At 32.7% G+C, this 26,024-nt stretch overlaps 1 protein-coding gene and 1 non-coding gene across 2 annotated transcripts in view; one reads left to right on the top strand and one right to left on the bottom strand.

Moving 5' to 3' along the window:
• The first annotated feature begins 8,935 nt into the window (after positions 1 to 8,935).
• Positions 8,936 to 26,024, top strand: part of LOC118195008 (tribbles homolog 2-like) — a 263,332-nt gene continuing 246,243 nt past the window's right edge. Inside the window, exon 1 of the mRNA XM_085811518.1 lies at positions 8,936 to 8,956. The gene's annotated coding sequence lies outside the window, so the exon portion shown is untranslated. The remainder of the gene's footprint in view (positions 8,957 to 26,024) is intronic.
• On the bottom strand, positions 16,407 to 16,479 carry TRNAS-CGA (transfer RNA serine (anticodon CGA)). The gene has a single exon. It is a non-coding gene; the product is annotated as a tRNA-Ser (tRNA).

Here is a 26,024-nt window from a genome sequence, read left to right as displayed (position 1 = left end):
ATGATATAATTGTAATATTAGCACAATATTATAATAGACTGTTATAATTCCAATACTAATACATTTTAACATTTAATGCTTTAACATTTCCAAGCATATTTTTATCTTGCATTCACAAATTTTAAAAGGAACATCTCTTTCGAAATGCCGTGCCATTCGAACGATTGAAAAGAAAATGCTCGAATTGCGTTGGCTGTATGCCAGGAAGGACTAGCTCTGTTCCCTTAGTTGCCAATAGATATGCTGTTAACTGGCGGTAGGTCGTAAGAAATGTTAATTTTCTCATGATTCTTATCAGCGGAATTAAGTTTTAGCGCTATATTTTATGTCGCGTTCAGGAAAATAATCTTGTGGAGCTTGAAAAAATTCGAAGTGAAGTTATAAATGCTTCGATTCTAAATTTAAACTCAGGATAAAGAAGTGGTACGAAAAATGAAACATTTATACGAGCAGGAAACATTATAATAGTTATTCCAAAGTGAAATATTATATAATTTCAAAATGATTAATAATAAAACTAAGAAATAATCTTTTTCCTGAAATTGTGCTCTTTTGGGGATAAAATGTTTTTAACTTATTAATTACTATGCCATCCATAACATAAGAAAAAAATTATTTATTACGTATTATCACTTATTTTTCTCTTTATCCGATTTTCATAAATTCATCAGAGCATATTAACTATTATTATTCTCAATAATCTTTAAATTATATAATTTCTCTTCGTATTCAAAATGCAATAAATCCTATGGTAACGACCCACTATCTAATATTACCACTTCTGAAAGTGACCAGTGTTTTCGAGAACATAAATAAACACTAAGTTCTTTAAGACGACCACTATCATGGACGAACGGAGCTATAGGGAATTTGTGAAATTTCCGAGGCGCCGGTGCCTGTGACGTTGCCTGATATCGATGTCTGAAAAAAGATGCAACATGAATCATAATCGTAGAAGTCATGCAGCAAAAAAAGATGAACTCATCTGAAAGAAACAATTTAAAGACACTTTAGAAAAATCGAAAGATGAACTAATACTAATCGTATTAAATATTTTTCGAGCGCGTTGTCGTCAGCTCGTATCAAATTCATTATTGTTGGATCTATTGCAGTATACAGCAATAGCACAAAAGTGACAAATTTTCCCGCTCCAGTATGATGTAATAAAGATTCGGGTACCTTTATGGGAAAAGGCAACTGTTCGCCAAATTAAGACCTTCACAAAGGTGTTTCGGCAGTCTAAAGATCATAAGGGTTACTTTCTTCATGATACCAAACTTCATAAGAGTGCCGACTCATTTGTGCCCTGATATCAGGGCAACCTTGCCTCTTGGCGAGCGATGGCCAACTTACAAAAATGGTGCCGGAAGCTTTGTGCCAGTTGGTGACTGTTAGACATGGACGTCCAGTTGGTGACTATTCGATATGCACGTCCAGTGGTGACTGTTCGATATGGGACGTCCAGTTGGTAATTGTTCGATACGGACAAGTCTCGGTGATTCTTCGACATGTATCTTTCCTCATGATGCAGAACTTCACATCGGTACTGGCACCTTTATGCCATGGTACTCATGCGCGTTGGCGAACGGTAAGTAACTTGAATAAAGGTTCCGGCACTTTCTTCACGTTGCCCGCGCTGGTTAGACCGATTACATTTGCCCTTGATTACTGCCGCCATCCGTGCCTGATCCCGTTAGAGTCGATTATAATTTTTCTCTATACGTAGTCTTCTTAAAAAACTGCATAGTACGTTACAGCATGATGCAATCCTGTACTTAACCTAAATCTGATTTTAAGAAGTAGCATAACCTTTTCAGAAACTCTCGGGTTACCCTCTGGTAATGTAACTATTATTTATTCGTGGTTACATGTGTTTGGAACGAAAGGGAGGATACAATTAATTCCCTTAGAAAGAGCATTTATACTTAAAGTAGCTGGGGAAAATATCAGCGTTAGTCAATGAGCTTGCAGTCATTAAAATGGAATGAAATATAGACAAATAAATTGAACTTGCAAGTTATTAACTAAATTTATTATCAAAACTGCTAAATTTGCTTTCATATTTACATTTTTATTCCTAATTTTAGTACTTTACTTTTAACTCTAATTTTAGTTTTTTAAAATTAATTAATTAATTTAGTTTAATGTTTAGTTTTAAAATTAATGAATTAATAGTTTTCAGATTGTTGATTTTGTTTTTAATTTGAATGCATATGCTACATTTACCAGAGTCTCGTTTTTAAAATGACTTATTACATATGATTTTCATAATTCTTTGATTCAAATTATTAGGTGATGAAATTTTACATCGTATGCCTTCCAAATGCCATTTTTTGTTTTTTCGAATTGAAATATTTTTAGTCTTGTACCTTTCATTTCTCTTAGATTTCGTTCAGGCATCTTTCGCATTCGTTTCAAAATATGAATATTTTAAATGCATAAGCAATCACTTGAACTATTACAATATAAATTAAGTTACAACGGAACATCGTAAAATGCATGCCTTCTTTTACATCAGCTGCGATTAGCAGCGATCGACCTTGCGTAGCCGTGGCGCCATCTGTCAGACAGTGACGCAAGTTAGCCTCCAAACTGAATCAATTTTCAGCCAAGCGTTGCGTTCTTTTGTGAATTATTGCAATATTGTTTCACGTCCAGGTGTGTGTGCTTGGCGTAATGCACACGTTCCCTTTGCCTCTCTTATTTCTAAACTACTCGCAAAAAAATATCGAAATCATTTCGAAAATTGAATTTCAATTCTCTGATATTCGACCTATTTTTACTGAAATCTTACGGAAATAGCACGTCCTTCTTCTCTTGCAGAACAACATTTATGCATCACGTGACTAGCTATATGCAACAGAAATTATTATCTATTATTTCACACAGTATGTGTAAAAGCTGAATATGCGTACTCATCATTTTGCGCAATGTTTTTTCCTAGCATATCGTTTATATGGATATTATTATCAAGAAAAGAGTCATCTTGAACGAAAATATGAATTGGAATTTTTTAGCATTTGAAATCTTCAAAAATATGAATTTTAAACATATAGTGTCTCTATTTCAAATTCACATTAAAAGGAGCAAACAGCAATGAATAATTAATAAAAAATACTTTTTTGAATAGTCATATAATTAAACCAGAGTGTTTTATAGCCGTAACCAATTTAAACTCGCGTAGGAATTTTAAATTTATTGTGATGGCTTTTTTATATTTTCAGTTAAAAGCTACAGTATGCGCCGCTTAATTTTCACGTTTGTAATGGGATCATTTTGATAACATTAATCGATGAGAATAGCATCCATCAAAATATATAATATATATTTATATAATTTTATATAAATAAGAAATTATAAATAGTCACAAAAACCATTATTTCTTAATTCTCTGCATTGTTACGTAAGTTAATTTATAAATTGTTCATATTCATAAAGTTTTTGTTTCAGAATTCATAATGTTTGGTCAATGCAAAACTCCTTGATACCCGTAGAGCATTCCTTATCTCAGCCTTTGGTAGAAAATCCACCATCTTCAGCTTCACAAAATTTATCACATTGATGCGCTGGAATTTGCTAACGTCAGAATTCTACCTTGGCGAGGAGCGCGAGACTGCATCTGTCGCTTGCGGGACCTCGGTTTTGGCATCAGCATTTCGAGAGAACATTCGGCTCGCCATGCATTTTAAGTACCCTCATGTTGTAAAGACACTATACATTTTCAAATATCCAGTCCTTCTCCGGAACTCGAATTCGGGCCGAAGATGCAGCAATTACCGCCGCTAGCAGCCGCTCTACTGATCAAGCCGGCTATATCTGATTTAATATTGGAAGATGGGTTAGAGAATTAAACAATGTTCGTGACAGTATTCGCTATGAACGTTAAGCTAGCTAGAGGTGTTAAGAGACAAAACCTGTAGCGAAATTACGGGTAATGTACGTTATTAAAACGCCTTTTGTTAATGATAATAATGGTATAATAAACAATGCTATGGTATTAATGCTACGATTAATGAAATTTGTTGCGAAATATTACATATTGTTTTTAAATAGTTCACATCTTTATATTGTTAAACAAAGTATTATAATTTGAAAGGCAAATTAGTGCTATTATAAAGCCTGGATTGGCAACAATTTCGCTTTTCCTCCAGACGGAATCTGAATAGAAGGAAAACAATATTACTCTTTTTTTCGAAAGGGGGAAGGAAGCTATACGAATAAAGCGTTGCTTCTTCCTTTAAAAAAAAAAAAAAAAAATTCTTTAATGTAATTTTCTGATCTAGAATCCTAATCCTGGAGTCCTGAATTCAATTCTGTCTTAGGAAACTTCTACAGAGCAGCCAGCGCAAATAACCTTATTTCATAAATAAGGGTAAGCAGTTTCTCTTTCCCTTTCTTTCTTTTTCTCCCACGAAAAGAGGCTCGAAATCGAAGTGGCTGGTTACATTTAATACGCGCAAGAAAAACTAATGACATTCATGGAGGAAAGGTAAATAGTATGGAGGTCACCTACAATGAGAAGTTTCCGTAAACTGTGAAAGCAGAAAATTTGATCTCGTTTTCCTCTTGTTCGTCCCAGAGGAGGGCGGTTTGTCCTCATTCACTGGTTTTCCTGGCGCATAGGTCGGCGAAATGCTTTCTTCCGCCTAAGACAGCTGTGAGAAATTATTTCAAAGTTACTACTCACAACTGCTTAATTATGAATATATTCAATATAAGTTGTTTATGGAAAGTTTCAGATATTCACGATTTAAAGGAGAAAGAACCTTGATCTCCTTACCCTTTTGACTGAACACAATGGCTACCATAAGTGCCACCGGTGTTTAACACTGAGCCTTGAGGATCTCTTGTATCCCTCAGCGATCATATAGAATACAATAATATTTTGTTTTGCAAATGTTCTCTTTACGCCTCTTTTACAAAAGACGGACTATATATAGTTGTGTGCTCCCTCTTCCTTCCGTAAAATGTGTGAGTGACAAGCCACAGCACATTTGATTATGCGTGATTTTAAATATTCGAAGTTTACTCTCCTCCCCTCGTTGTTACGGATGAAAAAGGAGAAAGGTTCATTTAAATTACAAACTATCGAAGTGAGAATGACCCGTAACATGATGAAATTCAGCTTAAACGTGCTCGCTAGCGTTCGTCACCTGTCTATCAAAAGCACAATACGCTTGCTCGATTGGCAAATGTATTACGTTACTTACGTAATGCTTTTGTGGAAAATCGAGATATTTTCACTGTCGTAACTCGAAACCGTACGTAACATTATACCCTTTTGATCGGTACAGTTATCAGCGACGCCGGCTGCTGTACCGGTGGGATTGGACCGAATAAGACATGGATACTTAAAAGTGTATAGTGTCTGTGCAGCATAAAGGAACTCAAAATACTGGCGAGACTAAAGTCCTGTCGAGTAATTTGGTGGTAGGGAAAGAGGGATCGGAGACCCTCAGACCGCTCCCTTAGGGCGAATCCCATCAGTGGCCGAATCATTTAGACCGTTGAATACTGGTAGTTCGATCTGTTTTGGGTTCAAACTTAGACGAGATGACTGACTGCGAGTTTGGTCTTCGACGTAGATAGTCCTTGTGGCTTTGCAATATTCAATAAATACCCGTTGCAATACCCAGGGATGGTATTAGCTTGCTAATTATTTTCTCTATCCGTAAAAATCAAAAACGAAATTCCGATATTACGCTGGGCAGGGACAGAGCTAAAATAGCACTCAGCGCTTGTTTTGCGGAACGACAGCAGGAGTCGTATTTCATATGTATTCAGATTATGAAAATTCCATTATTTTCGCGTTTCTCATAATTTTTTCAAAGAACGTTTGCAGGACTTTGTTAAGTACCTGAAAAGAACTACAAATTAGAATAATGCGTCTACGCAGTCAAGCATTTTGTCGTATTTCCAGTCTTCCATATTGCTCACAGAGACAGGAGATTTCGACATTTGACATTCAAGCCGGCAAATATACGGCTTTTGAAAGCGCTATCTTTCTTAATAGAGCTGAAACGAAAATGAAAGGTTAAATAACTAATCCTCTTTACTCTCTCCGTTTTATTCAGATTAAAACATCTTTCCTATTTTTGAGATTCTCGGAAGTAAAACACTGTTACAGTTATGCGTTTTTATTTCATATATGCTGCATGTTCAGCGGTGTATACATAATTTTATTTCAGGGAAAAACAAGATAATGGAAGACTCGCATCGGATGACACGAAACTTTATGTAAATTTATGTTAAAATTTGTTTAATATATGTACATTTATAGACTGAAAAACCGCTGTTTGAATAACTACAGAAAATTATTAAAATATTTGGAAATATCTTACAAAATGTTTTTTAAATTATTTTTTGAATTAATTTTATAAAGTTAATTGTCGAGTTTAATTTGCTGATTTATCGATATAGGCAAAAGCTTCAAGTTATTCTAAATACGAGTTTATTGTTCAGATTTTAAAATTAGATTTTATGATGTTAATTTTTTATTATTTTCAAACTAATTAATCTTTCAGTTGTAACCATTTTATTCAAAGACTTTTTTTTCCCACAAAGCAAAATCAAAATTTTCCATACGCTTGCAAATTTATCAAAGGATTTCTTGCTATTTACATACGATGCAATAGCAAACAATTTTATGTAATACACCGATACCAGTACCTTAAGATACCGATTAAGGTAGATATCGATGTATGTGAAGTATTACAGCAAGTTTATTTAATCAAGATTCAGATGTTGCACTCATTTAAGGCGCCTTCCGCATAACCTAAGGACAAAATTTATTATTGAGATGATAAATAAAAAAAAAATCTGAAAGCTTTCAGATTTGTTATGTTACGCCCAAAGTGGCGTTTTTTAACGTTTTTGTGTGTTACTTTTATTTATTAAATATCATGTTCTTCTCTCTTAAGCCATAAAACTAAATTCAACAGCAATATCATATATTTAAAAAGAGCATATCTTTGGAAATTCCGATACACAGTCTCACGTGCTGGAGATAGAAATTTTCTTTTTTCGTAGTACATTGCTCGCTTTGAAATCGTTGAGTTTCTTAATCAAAAATTCGTTAAGATTTACAAAATATGAAATAGATAACAAAAAAGGTCCAAATTACAAAGTTGGGATTCCAGATGCCCATATTAGACTGGAGGACTACGTTATTCAAAATTGGTACCGTTGTTTTTTCACAGAGCGAGAAACATACATACATTAATGCAGATTCTTTATTTAATTTCTTTAAATATAATGCAGGGCTCTAATATTTGGTGGCAACAATTTGAAAAGTGAAACGCCGCTTATAGTGAAACAACGCAAAATGCCAAAATGAAATTAATAGCCCTTCTAGGCAAATTGCTCCTTTGGGCTAAAAATATGCAGAACGTCCTTCCCTCTCGAAGAGTGTAAATCTTTTAGTCTCAGCTGATACTGATACCAACAGCTGTTTCGTAAATAGCATTTCCAGTTATCTACTTTTCTTACATAAATGAATATTTACCACTTTATGAGACTTATTGCCATTAAATGTGATAAATAGCTTAAGGCTGAAAAAGGAAGTAAAAAAACTGTTCTTATAATAGGCTTTTTACTGATTTAGGCAGGGTCACATCATCTTTTAAAGTCACTTTTTGGGCCTATTGCGTGCTTGAATATTTTTCGAACAGGTTAACATTAATTGTTAATTGCGTTTATGAAACACATTCAGTTTAAGTGCTTGGTGTTTATGGGATTACGGCAAAGCCTCAATTGCTATCTGCCTAAGATGAGGTACGCCTTAGTGGAGGACTTTCTAAGGGAAACTGGCTAGTATACTCGTTACACATGGGGAAAACCACGAAAACGCCCGTGCAGACAGCCCATTCGCGGGATTCGAGCCTCGGACCGAATTACTAGCGTTCAGCGACTTTACCGCTCGGCCGCTGGTGATGCTCAGTTTATGAAAGTCTATTTTTGCTTTTTTTCATTTTTTTTTTAGTCACATACAGTTTATAAAAGAATCTGGAAAACACTTTACTTTCGAAAAAGGGGGGAAAACTGTGTTCTGTAAGCTTGATTTTTGAATAAAGATTACAAGAACGCAATGCAATACATTAGAAATCCCTATGCATATTTGATTTAAAAGGTCTTGCTGTGTTAATATTTGCTTGGAAATAATATGGTTTATTCAGAAGCAAGCACAGATTTAGAAAAATAAAAAAAACTGCAGATTTGCAGAGAATAATTATATTACGGAAATACTTCTGGCAGAAAAGTACTAATACGAGGAGACATGAAAGCTATTTTTTTTTTTTATTTGAATAATAGATTCTCCTGTGACGCTCATAATGTATTAACTAAATATTTTCGGAATTGCACTAAGATCACCTGTGATATGTCACGTTTTAAAAGATATTTTTTAACCTGAAAACGTGACAGATTATTTTTTTATTAAAAAAAAGTCAATTTAGGTAGAGATTTTACTATGCCACCAGAACACTTCGTTTCGATTCACACATCTGGAGACAATATATAAAAATTCGCAAATGTAAAGGAGTATATTAGGCAATTCCATTTTATTTTATTTTTTATTATCACACACAGCATTTCTGATTCCAATGGTTCAGGAGAGATTTCTAGTGTAACATATTATTAGCCTAAGAATTTAAAATCCGTAGGAAAGGGGGAAAAAATTAACATCGCCATTTTAAAAAAGAATTTAACCTCTTCCCCAATAAGAATACGCTTTTTTTCAAGATAGCGGATAAAGACTACAAGTGCGAAAGTGAAACGTAAAGTATTTTACTACAAGATAAGCCATTTTTGAAATTCTGAAAGTGCTTACTCTATCTGGCTTTAACTGCAATTGTAACAGAGATAGAGTGTACTCTAGGAACCCAGCTCCGGCATTCTTCCATCTCTGACAGAAATTATATATATTGAAGTACATCGAAGGTCAAATCAGACAACTCCGGTAATTTTATTTTTTTTCTGTTTGAATTATTTATGCCCAATGAAATTGTGCATTAAATGAAATTCAAAGACATACTTGTTATGAATATGGCAATTCAGAATCCAATTATTCGGAATTCCATTTATCCGGATTGCTTATTATGTTCTTTCTAAGCCAAGTATTATTAAGTTTACTGTTAATATAGTTATGTGTTTTTAATTTCGTCATTGATTTAAACTGAGCAGTGATACATTATAAGACTCTTATTTTTAAGGAATAATTAAATTAATTTCATTGAATGTCTACGACAGATATCTGGGCCTATATAAGCCTATAAATATTAACAAAACTTTGTTTGCTCTACTCTGTAACAAACGGACTATTCTTTCTTACTTTTTCCACTGAATTCATAAATTTAGTTAAAACTGTGGATGCAAATATTTAATATTGTATGTTATTATTTTACAATAAAAAAGTATCATACTTTAATTTCAGTTGAATAGAAACAAAGGCTGTGTTTTACCTAATGCAAATATTTTTTGTTATATTTACGCTCCTTTTAGTACGATAAAAATTAAAACAACGTTAATACGCTTAATGTAATGTAATTAAAGAAATAATTTATTTCATTATTTAAGATGAAACCGATGTGAGTTGTATATTCGAACAAATGAAAGTTAAGTCAATTGTTTTGATAGTGCTGAAAAAAGAGTATTTTTATTTTACTTTGTGAACCTAATTATTTTCTTTTTCTGTACGTATAATATGTTAAAGTATAATAAATGAGAAAATAAATTCTCTTGCTTGCTTTATAGCAAACATGCATTCGGTTTATAAGGTATTTTCTCCCTTCTTTCTGCATGCCTTCGTGGTGTAATGGTAGCACACTCGGCGCATATTCGAGAGGTCCAAGGTTCGAGTCCCGGCGAGGGCATCGCACATTTTTATGTCTCCTGCTTCAAATTAATATAATGACTCTACAGGTTTACAGAAAAACTAAAAGATTTAAATTTTTGGATATCCGAATGAGTTTCAATCTACTAATGTAGTCGGAAGATTTAATGATCTACTAGAAAAAAATTTACTTTTTAGTAAATCTGCAAATTGAAAACAAAAATTATCAGAAAATTTCAATTATAAACCTATTGAGTTGAGATATAATAGCTGAAAAAAGGGTACTCATTAATCAACAGCTACATGGTTCTGTTTAATTATTTTTAATTGCCTAATTTTATGTTCTGTGTATATATTAATATATACCATAGGTGGCCGTAGCGTGGCTCGGGAGCTGTGTACAGTTCTTACAGGCTAGCGGTACACCTCTTATGCAAATAAAATATATGTATGATATATGGTGAAATGAAACTACTTAATGTCCAGAATAAAGTGAGACAAGCTGTCACTGGATGACTGTTTAGACTCAGACTCCCCCTCCCCATTTGAAACGTGTTTCACTGTTTTTAAAAGGACGTAAATAAGGACTTGTAGCTTTTCCCCTAGAATTTTTTCGAATTCCAACTTGTGGCTCTTACTGACATGAAGTTTGATCACCCCTGATATATACCAAAACGACATTTTCAAAATGGTGATGTTATTATTGCATATACTACTTCAAATGCGGACATACCTATTATTAATCAAATATGTTCTTAAGCTACTTTCAGATGGTGGTATAAATGTCATAGAGTAAGCCTCATAAGGCATAAAATGCGGGAGTTTCAATCACACCTGCGAGACAGGGTCTAAGCTGTACCCAATTAGAGAAGCTAAATTTGCGCATGTCTGGATGTGTCCATAGTAGCGGTTCTCAACCTTTCGACTAACGCGTGCTACCTAAATAAAAACTGAAAAACTCAAGTACCACCGCTACATTTTACAATGATTATTTTTCAATTTCTCAATAGAAATATTAAAAATAAATATATTTTGCCATTTGCACAACCTATTGGCTATTTGTATTAAATATGCATACATAAAATATTTTAGATTAAAAATGGGTTACTATTTTTATTATCGAAATTTAAGTTATAAGACTTTGCTATAAAAATTTAGTGCGAAATTTGGGCCTGTTTAAGAGAGGCAAATTTCTTTATTGTCTGGTCTTATTTCACTTAGTTTTAACCGCAGATTAGGATCCACTTTTAATTTTGTTCTGTATTTAATTTTTAAATATAACATGGAACAAAATCCTTGGTCACACAAATAGGTTGTGCAAAAACGCAATAAAAATTTAATAACTTTATTTGAAATGCCTTTAAAATTATTTTTCGGTTCAGACAAAAATTTAACAAGTGTATTATTTTTGAAATCTTCAGTTCGAGTTCGATCACAGGAAATTTCTAACAATTTTTCATTTTCTTCACGAGGTTTTTGTATTTAATAGTTAAAAGTACTTTTTTTTGCGTACCACCTATTTTTCTCTTGGAGTACCAACAATGGTACGCGTACCACCGGTTGAGAACCCCTGGCCTATAGCTTTCTACCTCTGTTTTCCCGTTCAGCTTTCGCGCGTTTGTTCTGATTGGTCCACTCTTATATCAAGTCGGCATAAAGTTGGAACTTTATGCCAATGATGTGTAAAAGAAATGGCATGTTTCTGACAATATATATATATCTATATCCAGATATACCAGGCCGCACCAAAAGTATAAAAATATGTAAGATATAATAAAATACGATGGCTACGCTAAGAAATGTTTGGCGACGTCAAAATTGACTGTTCTAGATCTTATGTTCTCCCCCTAAGTTCATCTGTTCTCCCAAATTCGATATTTTTCCATGTTACATAACAATCTAATATTAACCAATAGCAGTTTAGTTATACTTATTCACCTACGTAGTATAAATACTGCTTCGCGAGCATTACGTCATTCCTTTTCAACTTCTGCCATGCAAACATCTCCACGCTGCTATGCTTTTCTGTCTAAGATGCTTAAGTCATATTTTTAAAACCCGTGTTCATAAAATTATCGCATTTAGCTATGATTGGATAAATAAGTTGTCTACCAAAATGATCTGATGTGAATTATCATGGAATAAAAATTGCGTTTCGAAATGGCCACGTGTGGAAGTTTCTGGTTTATGCATCCATATTTCTAACTACGCATTTAAAACATTATATATATATATATATATATATTAAGTTTTTTATAGTTAGTGGTATTATTTTATTCTTTTCTTTACTTCCTCTCCTTCTCCTTTATCTATTTTAATTTTGAATTTTTTTAGAATTTTACACACACGCAAGTTTGGAAATAACTTTTTCTTTCAGTTATAATATTCCTGGTAATTTTTTACTAACGTCTTTTCGCATTTAACATTTTATATCAGGTACGGAGACCTGACTAAATGTAAAAAACAAGTATAATAAGCTGCCAGTAGTATGGCAATTAGCAACAGGGACGTTTGTAACTCTAGAATCTTTCAGAATGAAGACGCATAAATTTTCATGTGCCTTCATTAAAGAGTGTAAAGCGAAAGGACCGAATGAAAATTGGAATGAAGCTGGATAAAATTGTTCTGTCACAACATGGGAGAGAGAGCCATTGGGCACAGTAGAGAGGCAAGCAAGTAATTTTGTATACGCCCCCGAGAGCTAAATCACAGTACTCGGGAACATCGATGACTAATCTTAAGACCCAGGAAGCTGTCGCTGGCTCCTCGAAGACTGAAATTACTATCTTTTAGTCTACTAAATGAGCGTTACAACTGAGACTTATCAACAACGTTAAAAAAATAAAATTTCAAATAAACCGATCATTAGCATTGGATCAAGGCCTGTAACAGTCTGACCTCAATGACATTTTGCTTGCCGGTAAAGATACAGTCATCTTTATCCACTTGTATTTCCAGTATCCTATCTCTAGATATTACGAGATCACAGTTATGATCGTTGAAATGATGGATTTAGTAATAAAAAAAGAGTATCTGAAGTAATACATTTTAAGAACGGTAGCTAAGTTTAGAAAACATATAGTTTCTTTGGAAATAAAGTAGAGTAAAAAAAACTTACGTCAATAAAAATTAAAAAAAATCTTTACTTATCCATACTCATCTCATAAAAAAAAAAAAAAAAAAAAAAAAAAAAAAAAAAAAAACCCACCACAAAGGCACGTCTGCATATATTAAAATGTATAAATAAATCAAGCGGTAACAATTAAATCAAAATTCGGTACTGAAAATTGTTAACCCTCTAACAGGAAATACACATATAATAATTAAAACAAAAAACACAACCATTTAAAAATTGTAAAAAAAAAAAGTGATATAAAGTATAAATGTTGTTGGAAATTCCTTGGAGTACAGCTTCCGACTCTGTTTGGTCGATCTCGGAACTCCACGTACTCTCGAGACTCTCCACGTGATGCACTCGACGATACACAAGAGTATATATAGCTCTCGACTCAGCACAGTCTAAGACAAAACTCGACGCACTAATTCGCGATGCACTAAAAGACTCTCTCCATGCACTCGTCGACCAACTCGGCGCTAGACTTCGAGACACTCACTCAATGACTGACTATCAGCTCGCTAGACGAGGCACACATACTCGATGAGAGACGCACACACTAACTGACTGCGGACCAGCAGGTTTTATATAGCTTTCGGCTTGTGTTCGAGAACATTCTGGGCTAAACCGATAAGAATACGTTCCAGAAGGTTTTCTCGCCATATGTGGCAACCCTTACTTCCCTTGCCATTTTATGGCAACCCTAAAACTGCTTTGCGGGGAAGTTATCTTTCCGAGCCTTTACATTTCGTAACAATATAAATACATAAAATTTAGTAAATCAAATCTGAAAGCTTTCAGATTTTGTTTACACCCAAAGGGCCGGTTTTCCCCCTCCATTTACACACACTTACCCCTTTTGAGAGCATTTGGGCTAATGTCACTTCGGGCTAAAAATATTTAAAAAGAGCATATCTTTAGAATTTCTGATAGACAGTCTGGCGCGCTGGAGATAAAAATGTATTTTTTTTTTTTTTTTTTTTTTCTCTCGTGTAGTGCTCGCTTTGTAATCGTTGAGTTTGTTAATCAAAAATTCGTTAAAGTTTTACTAAATATGAAATAGATAATAAAACAAAATCTAAATTCCAAATTCGGGCTTCCGGTTGCCCATATTCGGGTGGAGGACTATGTTATTCAGAATTTGATGGCTCTAGATACCTTTGTTTTTCCACAATGCGAGAATTATGCATACATTCATGCAGATTCTACAATATTTAACTTGTTTAAATATAATACGGCGAGGTAATATTTGGTGGTAAATATTTGAAAAGTGAAACGGACATCGTGAACCGTAGTGAACCGATGCAAAATGCCGTTTCGAGATTAAGAGACCTTCTGGGCTAGCGCCCCTTTGGGCTAATAAAAAGATAATAAAAAGGTAAATTACCATTGGGAAAATTATGAACTATATGCTAAATAAAATTTAAATATTTGTTTAGTACATTGCTCTTAATATTAATTAAGTACTTCTTAAGCCCATTACTTTTAATATTTATTTAGCACATTTATCGTAATTTACTCAATAGTAATTTATCTTTTTTCATGTATTTATTATATATCTTTCAATTTACCCTATGATTCTTCAATTTTCTTTCTCGAAATTTAATTCAATATTTTTATTTTAACAGATTGTTTTTAATTTATTCTTGCTTCTTACTCGAGAATTAATTTTTTTTTTTTTTTTTTATGTTATCCTTTAAATGGTTATAATTTTATTTTGGGCTCATTATCATGTCTTGATGACTAATTAAATTAAAAAACTTTTAAAAGATTTACTTTGTTGCACTTTTAAAGCATTTTAATTTTAAATTATCTTATTTGGCATTTTCTTTTAATTCCTTAATTTTTTTTAAGTTTTCATTACTAACAATCTTCTAGATATAATTCAAAAACGTAGCTCTGTTGAAAGTTTTTCGGCTGCTCCTTGAAAAAACCGATAAATGTTCCACAGTTTTTTATATTTTATGTTAGTTATATTAATTTTATTGAATTTTTTTTTCGAGTTTAAAATGCTTAGATTTATTTTTGATAGGTGTATTTCCTGTTAGAGGGTTGCCCACGTTTCAAGATCTAATTTTGATTTTATTCTTATCTCTTGATTTATTAATTAATTTCGCAGCATAATGAGCGACTTTGATAATCTATATCATCTTAATTTGAAATTTCTTAACTTTTATATATGTTATTGTCAAAATTTGAAATCCGGCATTTATAGAATGCCTAGACATTGTATATAATACCTAAAACTAGCCGGCAGTGTATGAAACGAATCACATTTCACACATTTCTTAGGCATTCTGTAGAATGCTTTTACCCGTTCTTCATGAAAACTCTGGTTTTCCCCATGTGTAACGTGTATACGAGCCAGTTTCCCTTAGAAAGTCCTCCACGAAGGCATCCCTCCCCCTCGGGCAGATAGCCCTCGAGGCTTTGCCATAATCACACACACACTTGAGTAAACTCATTTGAGTACTGAACACGGACGATGTGATAGAACGTTGAAAGAACTTTCAACCAAATACAGAAATGTTGCACGTAATGATATTGAACTGTACAACCACCTTTGTAGTCCTCGCCAGCAAAAAACAAAAACGTATTAAGAAGGGTAGTGTTGTGAAACTTGTGATTTTTTCTGAATTTAATTTCCGTTGTCAGGTAGATCTTACCGATTACCAATATCAGTCAGATATAAAATACAAATTTATTATGTTGTATCAAGATCTTCTCATTATTTTTTTTTATTTCGAATAAAAATTTTTAATGGTACTCTTAAATTACTTTTTCAAAATAACATTTGTAATTTTGAGGAATGAACGTCTAAATAATAGGTTTATCATAACTTTTTTTTATATTTTGCCTAAAGAGCGTTTGTTATTCTATAGAATGACTAAACATTGTATAGAATACGTTTTATACTTTGCGGGTAACATATATGTATTTAAATTAAAAATGTTTAAATATAAAATATATTTAAACTTTACATATGTAAAATGCATATATAAGTAATACTGCAAACATCCTTCGTGTGGTGAAAAAAGCTGAATATCGTGGCGTCATATAGGTTATAACAAAAATGAATGATCTTAATCCGTCTCACTAATTCCTCCCACATCGTTTAGTGTAACAACAACAACAACAATAATAATAATAATAATAAAAAGTTTTGAGTTATTGTGATGCTTTTACCTGGCGAATTGGAAAGATTGAAAATGTAGTGTTCCTATCTATTTTTCAAATTTTGAATATTTCCCGAGGTGGAAAATTTTTATCAATACTTTTCTCAGAACTAAAGAGAATCTTAAAGCCATTTCTCAATGTATGAGAAATGAAAACAAAGAGAAGTTTTTTATTTCATGTAAACTGAATTTCCGACCTACTGTTATTGAAGAGGTCTCAATAACGAGTTAAACTTGTAGAGACATTAGATATTTTCTGAAAGCAGGAAGGATGAAAAATGAGCAATGCCCTCGCCGGCACTCGAACCACGGACCTCTCGAATTCGCGTCGAGCGTGCTGACCACTACACTACGAAGGCATGCTAAGAAGACGGGAGAAATACCTTATGCACTTCCCCTTTTAAAGGGCGACTGGGTTGTTAAGGGACCCAATCGCCAAATCCTCGTGGTGAAGAATTATCATTCACCATCTTTTTAGTTCGGGCTCCACTGTAGAGCAATTAGGTCATTTCGAAGCAGAAAAGATGAAAAATGAGCAACGCCTTCGCCGGGACTCGAACCACGGACATCTCGAATATGCGCCGAGCGTGTTGACCAATACACTACGAAGGTATGCTAGGAAGGTGAGAGAAATACCTTATAAACTGAAGAAAGCACTAAGTGCCTTCTTCGTAGGTATACTATCATACATTGTATAATAACAAGTTGAAAACTCGAAGTGTAAAGACCCGTCCTGGAAGCTCCTTTTTCCCGTACCGAAAACATGAAAGGAATAAATAAGATAGAAAGATTTGATGTATTTAACTTTTTTATCGCGAAGAAATGCTGCAAGTGTCAGTTTTTCATGATGCAAAGGATGTCTATTACATTAAGCGTGACTTACGTCAAGGGAGAAATGGCACACCAAACAATTGCTTGTCTTAAATACTGATGGAAGATCTTATCCAACCAACTACTACTGTTATTGTAAATATTTTAGCAAAAGCTCTCGAAATTTCTAATAGTAGGCAATAACAGAGTTTTGCCCACAGTGGTCTACATAGAGTTCCAAATAGCAAAAGCTTTGAACATCACTTCTCAGGCAATTGTACAGAGCTTATTAGTACCAGCCCTTGAGATGTTTTAACTGCCAAATAAAAATAAGTATAAAGCAGCAACTCTTAAATTACTTTCCTTCAAACAGATAACGTATACGTTGTTCTATAAATCTGCAACTCATTTAATCAACAAATCAACAAATTATTTCACTTGTTAAAACATACGCAGCTGCAATTAAAATACAAAAATTTTATTTAAGATAATTAATTCTCGAAATCAATGTTAAAAATGTTAAGTATAGCGTAGGTAAATATTTTATTCTTACCAATATCTTAATAATTTTACCTGACTGAGTTTACTTTCATCATGCCTCTCACATTCTACACCCACATGCTACCTGGATTATCATCTGTTGTTCGTCCTCTTTGTCCCCCCCCCAACTTTGCTGATTTTTTGCTATGGCTATTAATAGGTTTCAAACTTGCATCATGACACGCGTATTGGGTTAATGGCAGGTGCTCATTCTACTGGATATTCTTTCATTTATTCTAAAATCAGTATGAAAGACCGTGAAGGATCAGTTTTGTTGCTCTACTAATGTGAGTGACAGAGAACCAACCATACGAAGATTTAACAGAAATTTTCCACACAGGCAATAACAGGATTGTGCGTTATGTTTTTCAAATTTCATTAGTTAACGAGTGTAACATGTTTTAATATTCCTGCAATTTTTACTAGGCTGAATGTAAGAACACACAAAACGTTGATATGCGAAGTAAATATTTTTTTTTTTTTTTTTGTGTGTGTGTGTGTGTCTTTGTTTTGTTTTTTGTTTGCATTTTAGATGAACATTTGAAAATTTAGATTTCGTGCTGTTACTGGTAGATGTGGAACAATATGAAAAATCTTCCTTTGATATTTCATAATTCAGAACAAAAGCAATATGTTGTTATTTATGAAGCAATCACACTTCCTCTACCCTTATAAAATTTTACTTACGATTTAAACTCAAAAACTAGCATTTATAGCACATTACATATGACCGATTCAAATTAAACTGCAGACAGAAAAACGATTGCTGTATCAACTGAGCTACTGTTACCGATTTTTCTTACACTACATAATTTTATTCTTTTATGTAGTAAATTAAAGCTTTTTCAAAATAGTTTCACTTATACTCAGAAGTTAATTAAAAACTATCGAATAAATTTAATTTGGTATGCGTTTCATAATTATAGATTCGAATGTAAAATATATGTATTGTCAGGTATTGGGCTCTCTGGAACTATCTACTGCCATAAACTATATAATTTTTTTTTTTTTCCCAAAGGGGAGAAGAGCTATTAGTCTCGGAACGGCATTTTGCGTCCAATCATTAAAAGCGTTGAATCAATTTTCAAATTGTTGCCACCAAATATTATCGCCCTATATTATATTTAAAGAATTAGATAATGAAGAATCTGCATATATTTCTCGCATTGTGGAAAAGAAAAAAAAAAAAAAAAAAAAGATCTAGAGCCATTTTAAATAACGTAGCCCCCCACCCGAATATGGGCGCCTGGAAGCCCGAATCCTGAATTTCGAATTTGTTTTATTATCTATTTCATGTTTTTTAAACTTTAATGAATTCTTGATTAAGAAACTCAACGATTTCGAAAACAGCAGTGGCAACACACTGTACGGAATAAAACATTTTTAGTTCGTACATTTGTTACAATAAAATCGCGAGTCTGTCGGAAATTATATGATATGCTGTTTTTAAATCTTTTTAATCGAAAGGGGCTTTAGCCTAGATGCTGTCGAAACGTGTCTGTGTGTGTGTGTGTGTGTAAATGAAATAAACGCCCCAATGGGCATACTATAAAAGATGAAATCATTCAGATTTTTTTAAAACAATTTAATAATGTTCCCAACTGATGTAAATGATAATGCATCTAATAAGATTTATAATATATCTAACGGATAAACTTTGTAAATATTTACATCTCTATTGAAATTAATGACGAATATTTCTAACGTATTAAATTAGGTATCTGATGCTTTTTTTTTCCCCCCTTGAATGATTCCAAACCATAAAAAAACAGGAGAAAGAATGTAATTTCAATCTGGGAGAATGCAAGTGAAAGAGATGCAATTTCTTTTCTATTGGAGGGGGGGTTAATTAATTATGCTTAACAATAAGCTGGAGAAATATTACGATGCATTAATGGAAGACGGCGATAAATAATTTATTAACTTTATTTTTGACTGAGCATAATTTGTGCTGTTATTATCTTTATTATTAGTTTCTTTTAATAAGTTAAATAGGACAAGGAATTAACCTTCGCTAAATTTTTTTAGAAACTCTAATTCAACTTTCATAGCGAGATAATTTTAAATGAAAAATGTCAGTTGATTTTTAGAGATGTAGAAAGAAATTTTAATTGTTGCTCTGCAGCAGCGTAGAGGATTTAATATAAAAATCATGCGCTTAAAAATATTAGTAATAAGTAATATCGGTAACGACTCAAAGATCGCAGCTCGAGAATCCAACTAATTCTGCAGATTTCCCGGTATTTCGAATACGCAATACGCGTGACTTCGGCAATTACTTTACTTTCGACATCATCTGCAAATTTTTGAACTGGATGAGAGCATTTTCTTTTCCTTACTGAACGTACGAATGCACATGTAAATAGTTTTTTAATCTTAAAAACATTCGACCTTGATATTTTGACGGATTTCCGCGTTTCAAATCACAAGGACAACAAAAAATCCCATTTCCGGTAAGTTGTCCTTCTATACAAGTGAAACTGACGATGCGAGTATCAGGATTCGCAGGAATCTACTACTTAAAGGGTTTTCATTAAAATGCAGAATGCGTGCATTTCAAGATATGTGTTACTTAAAAAAAGAAATAAAAATATATGAAATTTTGAAGGAAATACAAGAAAATTCAGTGTACGTCTTATTGCAGCATATTTAACTAAATTTGAAGTTCTATAGACCTAGTACACAATGCATTTGCCTTTACAAATATCTTTACTTAATTACGCTGAAATTATATTCTCCTGTAACTTTATTTGTCAACAGTTATCCTTGATAATCATACATTATTGCTTCAATAACGGCTTTCTTCGGCATTTCCAGTTAGCGAAATATAATTATGATTATTATTTCCATATCAGTAATAGGCAGTATTATTCCTAATAAGCACCAAAATGAGTGTTATCCGAGCAATTTTCAAGTGAAGTCCCTTGCTTTATCGCTTTACTTTATCTCACTGTTTTATCACTTTGTAACCTGCCTTTGTTATTTAGATCACGGGCTAGACGAAATTCAAAGTCATGGGATCAACGTACACTGCAGTGCATGGAACTTAACTTGCTGTAATTGTGTTACTGCTTGCTTTTGTGAAATTATTTGATGTTATCTGTGAATAAACAGAGCCAAAGCATAGCTCTAAAGCAGAGGTCACGTAGGTATTTCAAAAAATTGTTTATAAAAACTATAATTGTTCGGAACAAATAGTTACGAATAATTACAACTACCATTTTTATCTTTATGAGTAATATTGTACAGGGTGCACTCGGGATGATTGTTTCCCCTTTTCAGTTTTCAATTTATTATTGTGCTGCAAAATGACATTCTTGAGAAATTTTTATAATAACTATTAGTGAATTCTTTCCTGAGACAGTATGGCATTTTTTTATATGCAATAAATAAATAACATTTCAATCAAATGCAAGTTCCGATTTCTTAAAAGGGAATTAAATAAACCTACATCAAGGAATGCTTTTAAAAATTCTTTTAATCTTTTGACTCTTTTGATTTAAAAAATCCTTTCACAGGCATATTTCATCCCAGCCAATTTTTTTAATTAGGCTTATGGATTTCATTACATTATATTATAACATTTAAATAATTTAGTTGAAACAACTATTTCAAATAATTAAAAAAAAATTTTTTTTGGGGGGGGTGAAGTTATGACTAGAAGTGTGCCTGTAAACAGCCCTTTTCTAAACTTAATCTTGCAGATATGTATTGAAAATCATGAACTCAAATTTATATTAATAAAATTAAAAGTAAAATGTTTTATTTTTCAGAAACTAAAAGCATCTAGAAATCTCACTAATAGAAGTTAAAGTTTGCGAAAATGAAAACAAATGAAAATTAGTAGATATTGTTTTAGCATTAAAAGGCAGACTGAAACTTTATAGTAATAGCAGTTCTTAAAGTTCTATCTTCTTAATATGATTATACTGCGCAGTTTTGTTCAGGAATTATTGAAGTTAAAACTTTGTTCTTAAAAAATCGATTTTATAACTTTTTTTTATTGGATCCACATAATGGAAAGTTTTTCTTTCTCGTAGCTATCTAATCAAAAGAGTATTTACGTATATTCAAGGATTTCATCACCTGATTCTATTTCTCAAAGCTTCTGAAGCTGATCAGAATAAATTTAATCTTTCCTTAAATCATGAAAACTCTAAGAAACTTTATCGTCGTCGGATGATCTATATTGCGGATTCGTGTTCTTGGCTTTTAAACTTGATCGGACATTTGCTTAACATCCGCAAAAAAGAAATTCTGGTATCATATGGTTAGGAATTTTGTACATATACGGATAATTTTAGTGAAATTAAATTTGAAATTGTTGTAAGTATAATGTAACATGAAAATCTAGAGGGAGGATGGTCTGCCGGAAAAATACGAATACAGGGGCAAGTCTATTTAACGTTGAGTAAATGGCTATGTCACTAAACTGACGAGCTATTGTCAAGCCAGCAAAGGTTTTTCGCGACTAATTTTGTCGCCATATTTGACGAGAAATCTCCAAAAGTCGCCAACCACATCGAAAAATCAGAAACCTCCAGAAGTAGCCAAAGATGGCAACCATTTGGCGACATTTTGGTCCGGTCCCTGTTTCTCCGTAATAGGTACTGTAATTGAATAAAATGTAATTGTTCACCATATTAACTGTAATCGTATCTGGCCCTCTTATGCCTTCTAGTAATTTCGAGAAGCAGAAAGTACTAGAAATATCTCAGCGACCTGGAGAAAACTATACAAGGCCGGAGAAAGCATCTTCTCTCATTTGCTATTAGCTGTTAGCTCAGCATGAGTTCAACGTACTGAGATATCTCCGGGTTAGCTTTGCCCTTTAGATGCACTTTGCATTGCATTGTGTTTAACGTTCTTAGTAGTTTGAAGTGCAACTACTGATTGTACTCTGTGATACTGCGAACACCTGCACGAGTATTTCTGTGGAAAATTCCAGAACTTTTAAGTGTTTCTTTGGATAAAAAGAATTTTATCAACCTATCATCGGACCTGTGTGCCATCAATGTATTGCGAACCCGCACGCACGTAACAATATATAGTGATTGTTTCCTTAGGTAATTTTGCATTCTCTCTTCCTAAAAATGTTACTATCATTTCCAGGCTTTATGCAAAATTTACTCAAGATTATCGCAGCAGTTTCATAGATAAATTTCGTTAGATTTTAAAAATTGCGTTTTGTACCTATTATATAGAAGTAAATCCGTTTCATTTCATAATGTTTTTTTATTACACAGGATATATCCGTATAGCTAGCTATAAGTATGCCTCCAGAAGAATGCGATCAGACATCTCTAATGTTTGTGTTAAGCAAAAACTGAAAATAAATAAAACTATTTACTATCGATTAATTAGATTACAATCAGATTAGGGCATAAAAAGTCTGCATTTTAAAATAATACAAAATTAATATTTTAATTTAAAAATAAAGGAAAAATACGTAATACCATCAATATAATTACTTTAAAGAATGTTGAACGTACCGCGTTTACAAAAGCTTTTCTCGTGTTAAAATAAAATTTCAGAAAATAATAAGTTTTAGCGAAAAGTTACAGCTTTCAATGGGTTTTTATTTACGTGCACTAAATAAAGGAAGTATTGTAATCGCGAAAAATTATGGGTATCGAATTTCAATAAAATTATCCATTCTGATCGCTCTCGAATCCATTTGAATGATATTTTTGCGTCACATCTGTACGTACGGGTAGAACAAAGGACACTTTTTTCCAAAAAGGATTGTAAAACGGATTCAGATTGGTTGAAGTATGTAGATTTTATGTTCCGGTTAAGGGTTTTATGACTTTAGTTAATCTGCATGCAATAGTTGTAGAATTATAAACAATTTAAAAGTTTAAGCGTCACTAAACCTAATCAGTTCTAACGAGGCAGCCATTTGTTTGCATTTGTAACTCGTAGTAGAATAGTGAATAAAGTCAGTTGAATTGCTTGTTTTTGCATGGAAACTCTAATTTTAAATGTGAATTTTTTTTAACTGTTTTAACTGTATTTGGGGTTTTAGGTTTTTCTGTATGTTACAATTTTTAATGAAGTTGAGTATTTATTTATTTTTGCCTTGTCGTGAAGGGAGAACTGAATTGATTGAACTAGAAGTAGGAAGTATATTTCTAATGAAATTCGAGGAAATAAGTTCAAATGAAGTGCCAGCAAAAAATGCGCATAATTTAAAAGGCTGTACAAGGAAATTATGTGGTGTCCTTGTTAGATACTTCCGAAAGATTTCAAAACTCTACTACTTGACTTTGATGTACTTTTTGTTGAGGAGTTAAGCATCCTTTGCAGTCTAGTATCTCTAGTCTCCCCTACTTGTATGGCAATAAAGGAAGTAAAACAATAATACTCGAAATTATTCCAAAACTGTTCATCATTATTAATTTCAGCTTCATCATTATTAATAGTTCATCATTATTAATATGTAATTATTAGTCCAAAGGAGCTTCGTCCCTGAGGGAGTATTGTTTTCGTTTTGGCATTTTGCGTTGAAAACTTTAACAGGCTGTAACACTTTTCAAACTGTTGCCACCAAATATTATCGTCCTGTATTATATTTGAAGAAATTAAATAATGAAGAATCTCTGCATAAATGTATGTATGTTTCTCGCATTGTGATAAAACAACGGTACCTAGAGGCATCCGATTTTGAATGACGTAATCCTACTGCGAATGTGAGCATCTGGAAGCCCAAATTTGAAATTTGGAATTTGTTTTATTATTGATTTCATATTTTATAAAACCTTTAACGAATTTTTGATTAACAAACTCGAGGATTTTAAGGCGAGCATTGGCAACGTGAACAGAAAATACATTTTTATCTCCAGCTCGTGGCGTATCGAAAATTCTATAAAAAAGTCCCAAAGAAATTATTATTATCTGTTTCAGCTTTGATAAATTAAATACCAACTTAAATAAGTAAAACGCAAGAAGAGTTTAAAGAGTATCTGATTTCATCTCTCAGAAAATCTGTAGTTTTCGTAAGTAATATTCTCTCATAACGATGTAATGGTGACGTCTAGTAAAATCTTGAAAATTAATTAAAGCTGAAAAATAATACTCCAAAGTTACGCTATATTGGTAGGATCGAAGAAAACCACGTAAGACAAGGTTTAAAGTTGTCCTTGGTCATATTTTAATTAAATGAATAACTGAAAATATTTGTTTAAGAAGAAAAGTGTTTAATGAAGAAAGTAGTTTTCATGCGTATCAGTACAAAATAATATTAAAAAATTAATGTGCTAGATAAAATGGAGTTATTACGATGGCTTCATAAAATTGAGTAAATCCTTCTGATGACTTATATTATAAAGCGGGAAAAAGAAGCATCGTTATGCCGTTTATGAAACGTTCACCTCAAAGACGAATCGGAATCAGATAAGACAAATCGGAAGTAATGCAAAATCGGAAACGCCATCGTTATGTGCAAGTTTTCCGAAACAGAGCCCACCACAGAAAACAGCAATACAAGAGTGAAGAACATTAGTTTATTCATCAAAATATAACAATTAGGATATTAAAAGAAGTCACAGAAGGTGTTTGAAATTTCGGCTAACAATACATACTCCAAAAAAGGTATAAAATTCGGTCCTGAATTGGAAAATGAACTGGGCTTTCACCTTATATTTGCTGCCTTAAAGAAAGATCTAGCGCTGGCAACATTTCAGCTTAATGATAAATCGTGGTCTTCTTGAATACGAGGTATTAGTATTTTTCTATTTCTAAAAATAAGTAGTTAAATATACGATGTTTACAAGATAAATTAGGTAGACAGGATTTAGAACCTAAATTAGGATTAGAATTATTTATATTAACCCTTTTAGTGTTAAACCACGATATATCGTCTCTCTCAACACTTGCGAAAAGTGCCAACAACGATCTGTCGTTACGTATCTAATGGCACCGTACTATTCGCATTACAAGAGAACTTTATCTCAAAATAAAGCTATAAATCGTTATAAATGGTCTAATTTCATTGCTAAAAAATTCTTTTGGATTTTCATAATATTTTATATTCATGTTATTCGTATGATTTTCAACAAATATTGAAATACAATTGTGATTACTTTATTCTTTATTCAGTAACATGCTGTTTTTATTTTGTAAATACCATTGTTAGTTTGTTTTTTATGAGTTTTTTCGAAACCTTAGAAAATTTGTAAAATTTGCTCCGTATTCTTGGCATAGGTACGATACTTTCGCTCATCACTAAAAGGGTTAAGGCAAAACACTCGAGAGTTACGTATCTGTCTAAGAAAAGGGATGCCATCCTGGAGTACTTTTTAACAAAAACTACCTCTATTCACGTTACAGTCGGGAAAAACCACGGAAAATTTCATGAAGCCAGACCATTTGTCAGGATTTGAACCGAGTAGAATACTAGTGTTCAGTTTCCAGTTTATAACCTGGACATATATCCACATTGCTTCTTTGATTTACTTCAGTCCCAGATTATTCATAACTATTAAGGTAGATGATCTATATAGGGATCTTTGGTCGGCTATTAGAACGTTCAAATGAAAGAATACATACTATC

The sequence above is a fragment of the Stegodyphus dumicola genome, chromosome 2, assembly GCF_044657685.1.
Source record: "Stegodyphus dumicola isolate Sdum_Otavi_A_Nest chromosome 2, ASM4465768v1".
In the NCBI taxonomy this organism is placed as follows: Eukaryota; Metazoa; Arthropoda; class Arachnida; order Araneae; family Eresidae; genus Stegodyphus; species Stegodyphus dumicola.
This window is presented reverse-complemented; position numbering and strand designations above follow the sequence as displayed.